This window comes from Coenobita brevimanus, chromosome 5, assembly GCF_032717465.1.
Source record: "Coenobita brevimanus isolate Jiangsu-jjx chromosome 5, ASM3271746v2, whole genome shotgun sequence".
NCBI lineage: Eukaryota > Metazoa > Arthropoda > Malacostraca > Decapoda > Coenobitidae > Coenobita > Coenobita brevimanus.
In genome coordinates this window covers 18276962-18292830 of record NC_136958.1, presented here as the reverse complement: position 1 = coordinate 18292830, position 15869 = coordinate 18276962, and the positions used below count along the sequence as shown (strand labels likewise).

The window sequence follows — 15869 nt, the reverse complement described above, 5'->3', positions numbered from 1 at the left end:
AGAGGATGATCAGGAGTCTGAAAGGTAGGCGAGAAGATTGGCAGTGGAGAGTCCCTGACGGAACCCATACTGGCGATCAGAAAGAAGGTTGTGATAGGAAAGATTCTTTATAAATTTTTTTTTATGGATAGACTAGAAAATTTTTGAGATAGATGTTAAGGCAATTAGGCGATAGTTAGAGGGTTGGGAATGGTCACCATTCTTTGGTACAGGCTGAATAGGAGCAAACTTCCAGCAAGAAGAAAAAGTACAATTTGATAGACAAAGGCGAGAGTTTACCTAGGCAGGGTGTAAGCACAGAAGCACAGGTCATGGGAACAACAGGAGGGACACCATCAGGCCCATATGTCTTGTTAGTAATGAGACCAGTGATGGCAGAAAATACATCAGATGAAGAAAAATAATGTCAGCCATGAGGAAGTCAGAGGGGGGAAGTGATGAGGGAACAGCACCGGAATCTTCTAAGGTGGAATTGAAGGAGAATGTCTGAGTGAAAAGATCTGTTACGGCTGTAGGAGAAATAGCCACAGAGCCATCGAATGGAAAAGATGAGGGAAGGGTGATGAGGAAAAGTTGTTAGAAAGGTTTTTGGCAAGGTGCAAGAAGGAGCGGAGAGAATTCGAGTTGGAGAGTTCAGAGCATTTAGTACGGATGAAATTATTTTTAGCAGAGCGAAGAACAGACTTAGCACGATTCCGGGCAGAAACATAAAAAAGCTGAGATTCAGTGGTGGGTTGGCTCCGGTACCTTTTGAAGGCCCTCTCCTTGTTGTGCACAGCATTAGAACAAACGTGATTAAACCAAGGTTCCTTTGCATTAGTCAAACGATATGAGAAAGGAATGGATGCTTCCATGCCTGAGAGAATATCCTCCGTAATACGCATGGCACACTCAGATGGCTCTCGGCCATGACAGCAATAATCAGTCCAGGGAAAATCCTGTCTTCGAATGGTGATAAAATGTGTGTGTGTGTGTGTGTGTGTGTGTGTGTGTGTGTGTGTGTGTGTGTGTGTGTGTGTGTGTGTGTGTGTGTGTGTGTGTGTGTGTGTGTGTGTGTGTGTGTGTGTGTGTGTGTTCTTATATTCCGTAGAACACTTTTGTTTACCATTTTACTGTCGGTTATGTCTAATATTTTGTGCTGTTAAATATTACGATTTTATTGCATCTTAAAATTATCTTATTCATACTGAAAGGGTTTATAATTTTTCCCAAACCCCGTTATGAACACAGCAATGAAAATAGTCCACATTCGCTATATTTTAAAGCATTTTAAAGTTTTGGAGGAGACTAATTATACAGAAAGTTTTCGTCACTGAGAGAGTTAGGACGGATAAAACCTTGAGCCAAGACCAAATGAGAAAAGTCCTGATTTAGCGTGGGACACTGACGACTTGAAAGACGTCAGGCATTGCGAAATTTTCTGGCAATTAACTTCATTTCCTCCATCATTATCTCAGCCAATACCAAGGCCACAAAATTCCCATATCTCTCTTACACACAGACTTATAGGTCAAGAGCAGATGTTTTAAAGCAACTGCGAATCACCAGTGAACGTCTGCTTGAATTCCATGCAACGATGCAAAGTATCGACAAATGTGTGATGATCAGACAAATGTTTATATGTAGTTTCATGTTTGGTAAGACTGAAATAATTATATCCTATTAACTAAACTCTAAGAGGGTTATTTGCTACTTCACTGATATGGGTTTTGAGAAAGTAATTATCTGTTTAGCTTTTGCTCATCGAAGCAGATGATTCAGACCTTGGCGCGGATTCTCTTCTGCTCACTATCCTTTCTGACACACCTAGCGATTAAATTTGCATCTATCTATCAGTGTCTATAAACCTAGGCTGCTTCCCCCAAGGAAAGGGAGGTAGCCGAGACAGGACGACACTCCCCATTTACTCATCCATTGAAACACATTCATTCGCATCTTAGCCCCAAAGGGGAGAAGGGACAGATCCACACCGCACCACACCGCACAAGGGTCAACTGCGGAGAGCAATCAGTGACATCCTCAGCAGGGCCCGACAGCAGAGCTGGTTCACCCCTGCCACATCATAATACACCCATCCCCTTACCCGCACCTGACCTGACTAGCTGATCAGACCAAACGTGGGAGAATATCTCCTCAGGGCTGCATCATCATTTATTCATTCACAATTTCTCCCCATTTATTTCTGTCCCGCACAGCCAGTCTTCCTTGCTCAACAGACATCCCTCTCACACCCAGCGCTCTCTTCACACTGTCCATCCATCCTATTCGTGGTCTCCCTCTCAGCCTTACACCTCTCACATCAGATCTAGTTATCTTTTTCACCAATCGCTCATTATCCATTCTCTCCATATGCCCAAATCATCGCAACATCCTCTGCTCAACTCTACCAGTCATCTCCCGAACAACTCCAGTTCTCCTTTGCACTTCATCATTTCGCACTCGATCCATACACGTCACTCCACACATACTCCTCAGACACCTCAACTCCATTACATTCAAACTTTTCCTTTCTGCTACACCCATATTCCATGTTTCAGCCCCATATAACGCAGGCGGTACCACAACACCCTCATACAGCCTTCTCTTTACATCCATTCTAAGTGAACGACATCTAAACACTTTTTTCATTCCTCCCAGCACCTTACCTACTTCAATCATTCTAAACTTCACTTCTGCATCTATTCTTCCATCCACAGGAACATGTGACCCTAAATATTTAAAACACTTTACCTCCTCAAGCAACTCTTCATTCAAAACTATATTCATCCCTCTACCATCTACCAACCTCGTACACTTCATCACTTTACTCTTATTCTCATTTACTTTCAATTTCCTCCTTTCACACACCGTTCCAAACTCCTCTGCTAACTGTCTCAATCTTTCCTCTGAATCAGCCGCCAGTGCAGTATCATCTGCAAACAGCAGCTGCTTCAGATTCCACTGTCCACCATTAACATTCACCAGACTCAGACCTCCACCTAAAACTCTTGCATTCACCTCCCTTACAACACCATCCATATAAATATTAAACAACCAAGGCAACATCACACATCCCTGTTGCAGCCCCACTCTCACGGAAAACCAATCACTCACTGCATTTCCCACTCTTACACACGCTCTACTATTTGCATAAAAACTTTTCACCCCTTTTAGTAACCTACCATCAAGTCCATACAATCTTAAAACAGTCCACAAAGCCTCCCTATCAGTTCTATCATACGCTTTCTCTAAATCCATGAATGCCCAAAACACATCCTTGCCTTTTGCTAAATACTTTTCACACACTTGTCTCAGCGAACACCTGATCCACGCATCTCCTCCCTCTCCTAAAGCCACACTGCTCATCACCAATCACTCCCTCTGTACCCTCTCTAACACTCTACCATACACCTTACCTACAACACTCAACAGACTTATACCCCTAAAGCTAGTACATTCATACTTATCACCCTTGCCTTTATACAACAGAACCACACAAGCACTTGCCCAATCAATTGGCACCATACCTTTCACAAAGCACACATTCAACAATCTTACTAACCAGTCAACAATAGTCACTCCACCACCCTTCAGGCATTCCACAGCACACCCATCCATACCTGCAGCTTTCCCTGTTTTCATCTCCTTTACTGCCTTCTCCACTTCCTCATTCGTGATCAAAGAATCATTCAACTCTCCCAACACATTCATTCCTTGCACCCTTCCATCCGCCACAGTCTCAGCCACCCTTTCCTCCTGTATATTTAACAATCTTTCAAAATACTCTGCCCATCTCTTCCTTACTGCATCGATCTCAATTAACATCCTTCCATCCTCTGCTTTTACTCTCGCTTCCTTCCCAGACTCTCCCTTTCGCACCCTTTTCACCTCCTTCCAGAACATTTTCTTATTCTGTTGAAAATTCTCAGTCAGTCGCCTACCCCACCTTTCATCTGCTGCCACTTTAGCACTATGCACAGTCCTTCTCGCCCTATTCCTCTTTTCCTTATACCTCTGATATGACAACTCATCCTTCCTCTGCAGCCACACTTCATATGCACGTCTCTTCTCAGCCACAGCCATACTTACTTCCTTGCACCACCATTCACTTCCCTTTCTTACACCACACACCTCTTCTGCATGCCCCACCACAGCACTCTTAAACAACTGCCATTCCTCCTCCACACTGCCATTTTCCTGATCTTTCACTGCGTTCCACTCATCTTTCAATTTCTCCTGATACTCTATCATTTTCTCTCTTTTATCCAACTCACTTACTTTCAAAACCTCCCTGCCACACCTATCCCTCCTAGCTCTCACCCATCTCTTACCTACTCTTAACTTTCCCTCCACCAGGTAGTGGTCAGACATACCTCCACCCTCCCCTCTCAGAACTCTCACATCCAACAATCTTCCTATTACATTCCTAGACACAACCACATAGTCCATCAACGCTTTATCCACAACCATTCCACCCTCCTGTCTCATCCATGTATACTTATAAATATCTTTCTTCTCGAACAGCGTATTTCCAATCACCATCTCTCGCTCAACACACATCCTTATCATTCGTTCCCCATTTTCATTTCTTCCAGGCACACCATGCATACCAACTACACCTTCAACTGCTACATTTCCCACTCTAGCATTCAGATCTCCCATCATTACCACATTCACATTCGCTCCAAAACTCTGCAGACACTCATCAACATCATTCCAGAAAGACTCCCTCTCTTCTTCATCCCTTTCACTACCAGGCCCATATGCACTCACAGACACCCACAATTCACGTTCAAATTTCGCTTTCACCCACATCAGTCTCGATGACACCTCCTTCCATTCAATCACACATTGCTGTACTTCCGGACTCACTATCAAGGTCACACCTTCTCTTGCCCTTCCTCTATCAACACCTGACAATCTTCCATTCACACTTCCAAACATAGACTCACCCTTCCCTTTCATCTTCGTTTCACTCAAAGCTAACACATCCAACTTTCTTCTCACAAACATTCTCCCAATCTCCTCCCTTTTAGCCTCGATCGTACTACATCCACGCACGTTCTTAGACCCAATCTTAAGGGTACGGGGATAACTCAATCCCCCATCCCTTTCTCTGGCCTTATCTCATTTTAGGAACTGAAAAACAGAGGAGGGAGTCCCTAGTGCCTTCACCCCGCCCCTTTTAGTCGCCTATTACGACACGCAGGGAATACGGTGGCAGTATTCTTCCTAACACAACCTGGCCGCAGAGTAGTAGTACCACCCCATAGTGCGGCCAAATTGTGTCCCCCCCGCCACAGGTGGAGACACAATTGGATGAAGTCCACCCATGTCGATTACCCTCATGCTTAATGGTATTGAACCGACTCAGTATCTGTTTAATATTATTTGAAATTGGTTTACTTATTACCGATTACTAACGTAATGGTATAGCATTCTTTATTACCTGGGAGACAGACATATGTCGATTACCAAGGGCCATATCTACGTCTTCCATATTATCACAATTCAGGTCAGAATTTGTCATATATCATTCAATTCTCTGAACAAATCCCAGTTTGCTTTTTTGTGTTATTTGGTGTAAGTATATTTTGCTCTGTTATTGCCTTGCTCGTAATACTGATGATTGGAAAATGTTTCGAAAGAGTTAGTGGACCATTGCCTAATCTTTTATTTTGGCAAACACTAGTTTGAGAGTACAGTATTTAGGGTTGTATTTATGTCGTACCAGTGATGAGCAATGCAGATCCAGATGAGTTGCCATCCTATCTTCTATGAACCTGCTTAATGTTGTACCTCTCTGTTTTTATAAATCATGCCTTAGATTTCTGTGTATTGCACTGAAGTCACCAATTATATACGCGGGTTCCTTCTTATGCACTATCTTATGAAATCAATTAATGACAAATATGGTCTTCTAGGGGGCAGATAAATGTCGCAATGTGTTTGGCCCATGTGTTGTTTCAGTTCTGAGTAATATTGTTTTCGCCAATCAGTCATCATATACCTTGTTTACCAAAAGTTTCTTTTTGATATTGCAATGCAATAATTAATTTCACTGTAGATGTCTGAAGAAAAACTACTGTCTCCAGTAATAATAAGTTTGTTACCAACTATACCACGACAATTAATCAAAACTATGCTTGCTTCAGCCTCTCTGCAGGTACTAATTAAATTCACCTCCTTCTGATCTAAGAGGGCTGCACATTGTGTTGTATTATTTTCCTGACAATATCAGCTTCATGTTCATGGAAACACCCTTTTAAGTCTATTTCGTTCCTCTCTGTTAAGTTGTACACCGCTGACCCTTCGTATTCATCGTTAATGTAAGTCCACTTGTTTCCTTGCAAATCTTTCTTAAATATCTCGAGTACCTACCTTATTGGGCCACCCAATGGCGTTGGTGATAGTTTGAGTCCAAGATTCACACATTTGAGGAAATGAGCCTGTTCATATGTAACACAGACTGAGTTTCCGTTTTGTGTAGATGTTGCTGAACATGATCTCTAGTCAGAATCTGATATTTTTGTTCCTTTGTCATATGCTGCTTGTCTGTCTTTCTTTTTATTTAGGGTTTTTTAATTGGATCTGTTTTTGTTTATCACTGTACTGCAGTTGTGATTCATCCTACGCTGATACCACTCTTACAAATGAGGTGTGATACCTTTCAAGTTTTGAAAGATTTTTTTTTATTTTTTGTGGGGGGGGAGCAGGGTGGGTTGTGAGATACTTTAAAAGTAGGAAGACCATTATCTGTAAATCGTTTATCATTGTGGGATTGGCACCTAATTCTCCCATGTTATGCAGATGAGCCTCCAGAACAAAATCATTACTGACGTATTTTCATCAGCTCATGCCCTATTTACTTGGTTGGCCATTACTTATATATTGTGGAGTTGCTCCTTCATTTTCCTGTTTTTTTTTTTTTTTTTCATTTATTATTGCCTTCCTAACTTGACATCTCATAGCTAGTGTTCTGTGTCACCAACTGTTGTTTAGGAATGTTATTGATTGCTGCAGTCCCACAAACTGTGTATTCTGAACAGATCTTATAAGATTTATTATTAGAGCAAGTTTTTATGTTGTGACCTTCTAAGGCACTGCATTGCATGCACATTTTGATGTAAATGTACATCTTCTCTGATTTTATAAAAATCGATGGGATACTAAGACAATAATATTAAACTATTGGTACATGCATCTTTTTTTTTTTTTTTAAGCTTAGTTTCTTTAGAAGTCACTCTAAGATCGTTTGTCCTCAGAAATTTATACACTTTCGCCACCCCATTTCATGCCCCCCTCCTCTATTGTTTCATCTAATTTCTTCCTGAAAATCATTTCCATAACTTAAACATATTATATTATCTATTTTGAAGAACAAGAACGACTTCTTTGCCTTCAAATTTGGTGTGACCAAGGTGAAAATTTTATTAATTTTTAGTTCTTTTTGACATGCTTTTGCAAAAACTCAATTTGTACTCTCTTGTCTTGTTAGAATGGTAATTATGGCTTTGACTGATGATAGCTATCAATTCAATGCTGGCTATGTTATAAAAAAAAAAAAAAAAAAAAGGTATGTAAATGATTAATAAAAGATACTGTTGTATACAAAGTTGCTCAAATATTACAATGCTGGCAAATAAGCTTTTAAAAGTTTAAATACAAATCATTAATTATTGTAAGAAGCTGTAATAGAAAAAAGCAAAGTCCTTAAAAGAAATTAAACCCGTAAAATAATAAATCTTAGGTATCCAAGGGACACTTCAAGAGGTATCCCAATTTCTCGAAAAACAATGAATTAAGGTCCAGATTAAAAATACCTTAAATGCCTTAAAAAAAAGCTTAAAACCTTAAAAGAGCACCTTCCCATTGATCAACCTGTATCCTACCGTAATATCAACTTTTGCTAAAAGCTGCAATACTAAAGGCTGAGTCCTTAAAAGAAATTAAATCCGTTAGATAATAAAATTTAAGTACCAATGGGACACCTCAAGGGGTATCAATAATGTGGACCCAAATGAGTTGCCATCCTATCTTCTATGAACCTGTTTAATATTGTATCTCCCTGGTTAATAAAATTATGCCTTAGATTTCTGTGTTTTGCACTAAGTCGCCAATTATATATACAGGTTACTTCTTATGGAAAATCTTGTGAAGATCAGTGAATGGCAAATATGGTCTTCTAGGGGGAAGATAAATTGTTGCAATGTGTTTGGCCTCTGTCTTGTTTCAGTTCTGAGAATAATGTTTTAGCCAATCAGTCATCATCTACTTTGTGTGCCAATTATTTTGTTATTGATATTGGAATGGCATCATTAATATCACTGTAGACTTTTAAAGAAAAAGTACTGCATCCATCAGTTTTAATAAGTTTATCAACCATACCATGACTAGTAATCAAAACCATGCCTACATCAACCTCTCTACAGGTACTGATTAAATTCACCTGTTTCAGATCTAACGGGGCTACATATTATATTGTATTATTTTTTTGAAAATATCGGCTTCATGTTCTTGGAAACACCCCTTTAAGTCTGTTTCGTTTCTCTTTATTAAGTCGTACACCTTTGACTCTTCGTATTAATCATTTATGTAAGTCCACTTTGGTTCTTTTCTCCACCTCACTCTTAACAGCTAGATTACATTTTACACAGACACTCGAGTGAAACTCAAGGAGAATAATTAACAAACTACCTTAATAAACCAGTAAAACTCCTTTGTCGACGAGATACGAGCAGGACCATTTAAATCTGAATGCATTGTAATGTTGCCTTACACCCTGATGTGCATATTTGATGTTTTATGCACTTTATTTTGTATATTTCATATGACAATTAATATTATTTTCTATGTCTGAGAGAAATTTGGGTGAAATTATATATGACAAAAACCTTTCCCTTTGGAACTCCTGAGTTAATTGTAGGCTTCTTCACATTACAAACTATCAGTGCAAGTGTTTTTCTTGCATTTATGGAACTGGGAAAAGCATGTAGCTAGGTAAACAGTAAAATAATAGAAGGATTTATGTATGCATATTTTGACGGAAAAGCTGTTAAATATGTAGAGGTTGTAAGATTTTGGTGATGCATAAATAGGAGTAGGTAGATGTCCATATGAGTGGTTCAGTGTCAGTGTTGGAGTGAAACAAGGCTATAAGATGTCCTCATGACTATTCAGTATCAGGTATAGCCTATATACAGATGGAGGTAATGAGAGCAGTTGAAACTCAAACCACTGAGATACAGAATCTTCTTCTCATTCCAACTTTTTACAGTTTTATATATGATCGATGCATTTCACCAGTCTTCATCATACTGTTTGGTCCTGCACCTTCAAGGATATCCTGATTTGCCATTTTCATTTTGGCCGGTTTTACGGCCGAATACCCTTACTGACACCAACCTCCTTAATTGTCCGGGCCTGATAACGGCACTGAGTTGGGCTGTCTTGCCACCCTCCCCCCCCAGTGGGTAGGGGAATGCTGCTGACAGACCCTTCTAGTATGGCCCCACTTAGTCGAAGCAACGCTCAAGCCTGCTCATCACTGTTAGGTAGCACTCCACCAACAGGCTCATCTCCACTCTCGAGCAGCCTCCGCCATCTTTACAGGCTGAGGCTGCAATTTAGAAGGGTCTCAGGAGAGATGAGGGATTAAATGACCTGGGCGGCCTCCTCCATGTCCTCCTCTTCCCTACTCTTGAAACGCCGATACCATTATTCTGGCTGGGGTTGTAGCTGAACAGGGTCTCAGTATACGTGGGGGGATGAGGAGGCCTGACCTTTACTTCAGTAAAAAGATCTGGCGTTTATGTACGAAAATTACGTAAGATGGAGATGCTAATTAATAGTGACGGATGGAGTATCTCAAACGTGATATGTACCGATGATGCTGTGATGTTTCTTAACAGTGAACAAGATCTACGCAAGTTGGTTCATTATTTAAAAGTACCTGAGAATTGTGAAGTTTGGAGGGCGAAAGACTGACGAAGAGAGTGTATGTGAGTGAGGTGGAGGGGGGAAGAGGGAGGGGGAGGCCGAGGATGAGATGGAGGGATGGGGTGGAGAGGTATATGAGAGAGAGGGGTGTGAGTTGGGAGCAGGGCAGTGAAATGGCGGGGGACAGGGCGACTTGGAGGCGATTTGTTTGTGGCCACCCCAAACGGGATTGAGGCGTCTGGCAATAGATAGATATATATAGATATATATATATATATATATATATATATATATATATATATATATATATATATATATATATATATATGGAGCCTTTGTGGTACAGTGGTAAAGTGTGCGTTTTCGTACACTGAAGAACGAGGGTTTGCGCCCCGCCAGGGTAATAAACTTTGGGAGCTTTCTTCTGGCCACGTACTCCTTGGCGGACATCAGGGGTGCTGTGGTTGAACCAGTGACGCATACTATAAAGTATGCTTGCACCTAGTCGGCTTGCAGGGGCCGATTACAGTTGGTTCACAGACTACACACACATCCAAAGCCATTACAACACTACAGTTACACTTACAAGCATTTCTCACTCTACATACAATCTCTACCAGACAGCCTAAGCCACTTGATAGAGATACATCGGCTATATCGTCCCCACTTCGGTAGGGATAGGCCGGTCCTGCAGTGGACACTCAAAAGGCTGATGAGATGATATATATATATATATATATATATATATATATATATATATATATATATATATATATATATATATATATATATATATATATATATATAATCATCATAAGCCGTTGAGTGTCGACTGCAGGACCTGTCTATCTCTACCGAGGCAGGGACGATACAGCCAAAGCATCTCTACCCAGTGGCTTAGGCTGTCTGGTAGAGACTGATTATACAGTATGATGAGAAGTGCTTGTGAGTGTGATTGTAATGCTGGAGTGGCTTTGGATGTGTGTGTAGTCTGTGAACCAAGTGTAGTCTGGGTGCAAGCATACTAGTATGCAACACTGGTTCAACCACAGCACTCCTTGCCAAAGCAGTAAGTGGCCTGGTGGACACTTACCAAAGTTTTTACAACTCTCGCTGGAGGCAAACCCGCGTCCACCAGCGTGCCAGACGTACACTCTGCCACTGTATATATATATATATATATATATATATATATATATATATATATATATATAACGAGAGAGAGAGTTAACTGGTGGGTGTTAAGGGAAAGAAGTTGTATTTCCATGTAATGAGCTGCGACATGGAGAGAGACTTGAATTAGTGAATAAGTTTAAGTACCTAGGTGCAGTGAAAGAAAAGTAGAGGAAAATGTGCAAAAGGACGAGGATAGTTAAGTAGCTCAGGGATGAAATGTACAGTAGATGGTGTAATGAAGGTCAAAACTAAGGAACGAGTACTGAGGCTGCAGGAGGATTGCATGAAGGTGTGTGCCTAGTGTTCCAACATACGGGAGTGAGAGTAAGAAAAGTGGAAATGAGCCTATTGAGGAATGTGTGACATGTGTAGATAGGATGCGGCAAGAAACGAAGGGTTGCATAAACGATGTTGGGTGAGGTAAGTCTCCCTTCATATCAGGGTAGAAGAGAATGTGCGAAATATTAAATCGTCAGAGAGAGAGAGAGAGAGAGAGAGTAGACAGGATACTAAAATGGGAATACTGGACTGAGTCTGAAGGTAAGAGAAGGTGTGGTCTATTAAATTGTATGTGTGGAAAAAATTAAGCTAGAGAACTGGGAGGGAATCAGGATTCAGGATGTTAGATAAATTATATACGGATGGGCCCATGACAAACATTGGTCTTTTTTTTTTTCCTCATTGTCGATGGACTGTGTGTGTAGCAGCTACACGCCAAATGCATGTAGAAGCCAACAGGCGTCCTACGTTAATAATTCTGTGGTTTTAGACTGCCTTGTTCCACAGTCTCAGGAATGGTTCCTGGACCTAATGCACACTTACCCACCAGATTTCACTGAATTCAAGGACAGCATTTGGGATTATGTTCTGCATAAACAAAGTGAAAAGCTAACAGACACCGGTAAATAAATAAACCCCTTCCAACTGCACTGACAGAAGTAACAATAGTGCAAACAGCAAAAGGAAGCACTCAGAAATACAAGTTCTAAATATCTGACTTTGTCGCGTGACATTGACCTTCGACAGATTGCTCTAAGAATTGAATACTTCATTCTTTGTAACCCTTAACTCTTCCAACAACTGTTCAGCTCAGACCAGAACTGTTTGAAATGACTTTGCCAATTGATTTTGACCTGCAACACTTTCCTGTGACCTTGATTTTTGAGTAATTGTTATCCAGACTGAAACTCATTATTCTTACATTATCCTAAACCCTTCCATAAAGTTCAGTCTACATCAGACATTTTTTAAAAACTAACCTTGCTTTGTAATACTGATATGTAGCTTATTGTTCTAAAAAGCATAGGCCAACCTCAAGGATGCCTCTCAGTTCATCCACCACTACTACTGATCATAGCCAAGCCAAAACTCTTTTGACTATTTCCATCAGTTAGATCGGTGGGTGGTAATAATAACACTAGATAACAGAGTGATGTCGAACCTACCATGGTGTGTCTGTAAACTGGTTGAAGGGACGCAGATGCGGCGTCTGTCCTGGAACCCACACCCTAACTCTTCTCGGAGCCCTGCAAAAGAATATCTGTTCACTGCACGAGAAGGCCCTGTAGAGATGCAAGGTAAGCTGGGGTTGATGAGTCTGCTTGGCCAGACAGAGTAGCGTTAGCGATCAACCACACACAGGCACTGATGCAAAATTAAACCTTTCCCAGTTGCCTTGGCCACTGACTAATTGCTCTCAAAACTAAATCCATTTGTTCTTGTCTGACCCTTATCACTTCTACTAAGTTTGGTTCTAATCAAGTAAAAACTGAGTTCACCTTGCTTTCCTACTTTGGAACTCGACCTTTTCCTTTGATTTTGACCTCTGACTATTTATTCTCAAAATTAAATCATTCAACTCATTCCTTATTATGAACCTTTCCAGAAAGTTTGGTTTAAACTGGATAAAAAGTGTTTAAGCTGGCCTTGTCATGCGACCTTTACCTTTTAGATATTGTTTTAAATAAAGTTGGTTTACTCTGTGACTGACCGTCAACCCTTCCATGAAATTTGGATATACTCTGTTCAAAACTGTGATAGTTATTTTGTTGACAGTCACACACACACACACACACACACACACACACACACACACACACACACACACACACACACACACACACACACACACACACACACACTGGTCGATATTCTACCCTATCCTTTGACTCATTGTTCTCAAAACTGAACCAATTCATTCGTCCTTTATCCTCATACTGAATCAACTTATTCGTCCCTTAACCTCAACCCATCCACAAGGTTTGGCCTAAATTGGAGTAAATCTTCTTAAGCTGGCAGTGCCTGTGACACTGACCTTCTATGACATTACTCCTTGCCTGACCCTCAATCCTTCCTCTAAGTTTGATTAAAATCGGATCATGAGTGTTATTTTGTTAACACCCACACACACAGGTTGAACATTGACTATAATCTGTGATCTTGAACTTTGACTTATTAGTCTCACAACTGAATAATTTCTTTCTTGCCTACCCTCAATAAAACCTCTAAGTTTGGTGTTAAGTGAATAAAAATTTTTAAATCTGATTCTGCTCGGAAGACACACACACACACACACACACACACACACACACACACACATATATATATATATATATATATATATATATATATATATATATATATATATAATGTGCCCGACTCCTGGGCAAAGGCTTCACAGCTCATTACCAAGGCCCAGTAGTCCTCCTACATCCATACACCTCCACATGTCACCACTTCGGCGCTAACACCCACCGTCCAAATGGAATACATGCTCAGGCTGTCTCTAACAGGAATGGAGTACTGGTAATTGTGGAGGTATTTTTGCGACATGTCGGCGGGTCATATAGTAGATCAGTAAAGTCTACTTTAATGAGATTCAAATCCTTCAACTGATCCTTGCCCCAGCCAGGATTCGAACCTGGGTCCAATAGAACTAGAGGCCAACTCTCTACTGATTCGGCCCCTGCCTCCACCTATTGACTCTGACCTCCTACTTATTGTTCTCAAGGATAATATGTTTACTCATTGGCTGACTCTCATGCATTACATCAATTTTGTGTGAAACTGAGTAAGAACTGGTTATTTTGATCACACACACGCAAACATAAAACCTTTTTCACACACACACACACACACACACACTTGGTTAGAGCTGTCCTTCTACCGGAGAACAGGACGGCTTCTACAGAATACTATCTAAGATGGTGTGTTTCTCAGTCTTTGGTGCTAACGTCTGTGACTGTGTAAACCAATTCTGGATCCCCAAAATTTCCCACACAGTTGGTATGTTAAGTACGGGTTTTCTGAGAAAACTCTGTTTTGGTTGTGCCGCGGTTGTCTACGCTCTTCTCTGCCCAGGTTCCGAGCTTCTAGATGAATGGTTCCTTCACTGCAGAGCTTTCGCAACTGTTTTCTGTCAGAGGCATTGGTTTCAAGGTCTTTTTGGTATGATGCTGCATTTCTTCAGAGTTGTCCTTAAATGGTCTTTATATCTCTTCTTTCTGTCCTCCTGGGTTGGGACGTGCATCAGGGAGTTGGCCATTCACAACTTGGGTAGGCGGAGTAGGTAAAAATTATATATATATATATATATATATAATAAATTTTTACCTTGCATTATTATTTTATTCCTGTCTTATTTTCCATGCTTTTAGAAAATGCTTTGCGTAACAGGATGCTGAAAGAAAATCTGAAGTTGTATGGAGGATCATATGCAATGGAGAATTAAATGTGGTTTACTCTGAAGTGTGTGTGTCAAGCTTTTCGACGAGTAGCAACTTCAGAAAAGCAGTTATATACTTACAACTTCCATCGTATCAGTGTCCATGTTTCCGGGCGGGTCAATAAAAACCAATGGAGGCTCTTTTGTAGCATGAAAGAAAATGATGCCCTACGGAACAATAAGAATATTGTGATGATCAACATTAGTGTGTGCACGTGTGACGTGTTGGTGTATAGAGTATAAGTCAGATGTTCTACGTATCTGGCTGTGAACACGTTAACCTGTAGGAACATTAAGACAAATAACGTAACAATGGTACAGGGACAGATGTGACTGTGAGTGTAGTTCTAGGAAAACGAGAGAGAATGTTGACTCACTGCTGGGTCAGGAGTGGGTGCGGTTGTAGAGTTATTGACGGTGTGGGTGTATGTACAGTACAAGAGAAAGGATGTTGAGACTGATACAAGTCGGGTATGAGTGTGGGTGTAAGTAGGCGAGTGACGATGCCGACACTAGTACAGGATCTGATGTGGGTGTTAGTGCAGGTAAATGAGAGGATGCTGACATTGTCACAGGTCCGGTGTAGGTTTGGGTGTGTGCGAGTGTGGGAGTACGATAATGGATGCTATTACTGGCAAACAGCCAGGTGTGTGTGTGTGTGTGTGTGTGTGTGTGTGTGTGTGTGTGTGTGTGTGTGTGTGTGTGTGTGTGTGTGTGTGTGTGTGTGTGTTAGAGTTCTTTCTCTTTATCTTGGCCTAGAATTTTGTCCTTTTGCAGTTTACATCAGGGACCTCAGCAGCAGAATCGGACGATGCTAGTGTTCGACATCTTTTCCATTACATTCTATTGTGATTAGCACTGTATTCTAGTGTTAATCTATTGCCATTCAACAGTCGTGGTGGAGATGGTAATTTTATGCCAAGTTGATATGCGTGGAAAATAGGCAAATATGCTCGTGGATGAGCATACTTGATAAAATAACGTTACACGCCAAGCCCACAGTAAACAGGAGTCTGGCTAGCAGTTCTTATGCTGACTGTCTTTCTCCACA

General features: G+C 40.8%; 1 protein-coding gene across 1 annotated transcript in view; it reads left to right on the top strand.

The window, feature by feature from the left end:
* Positions 1-15869, top strand: part of LOC145398034 (PDF receptor-like) — a 516837-nt gene that overhangs the window by 471724 nt on the left and 29244 nt on the right. The gene's annotated exons all lie outside the window — the stretch shown is intronic.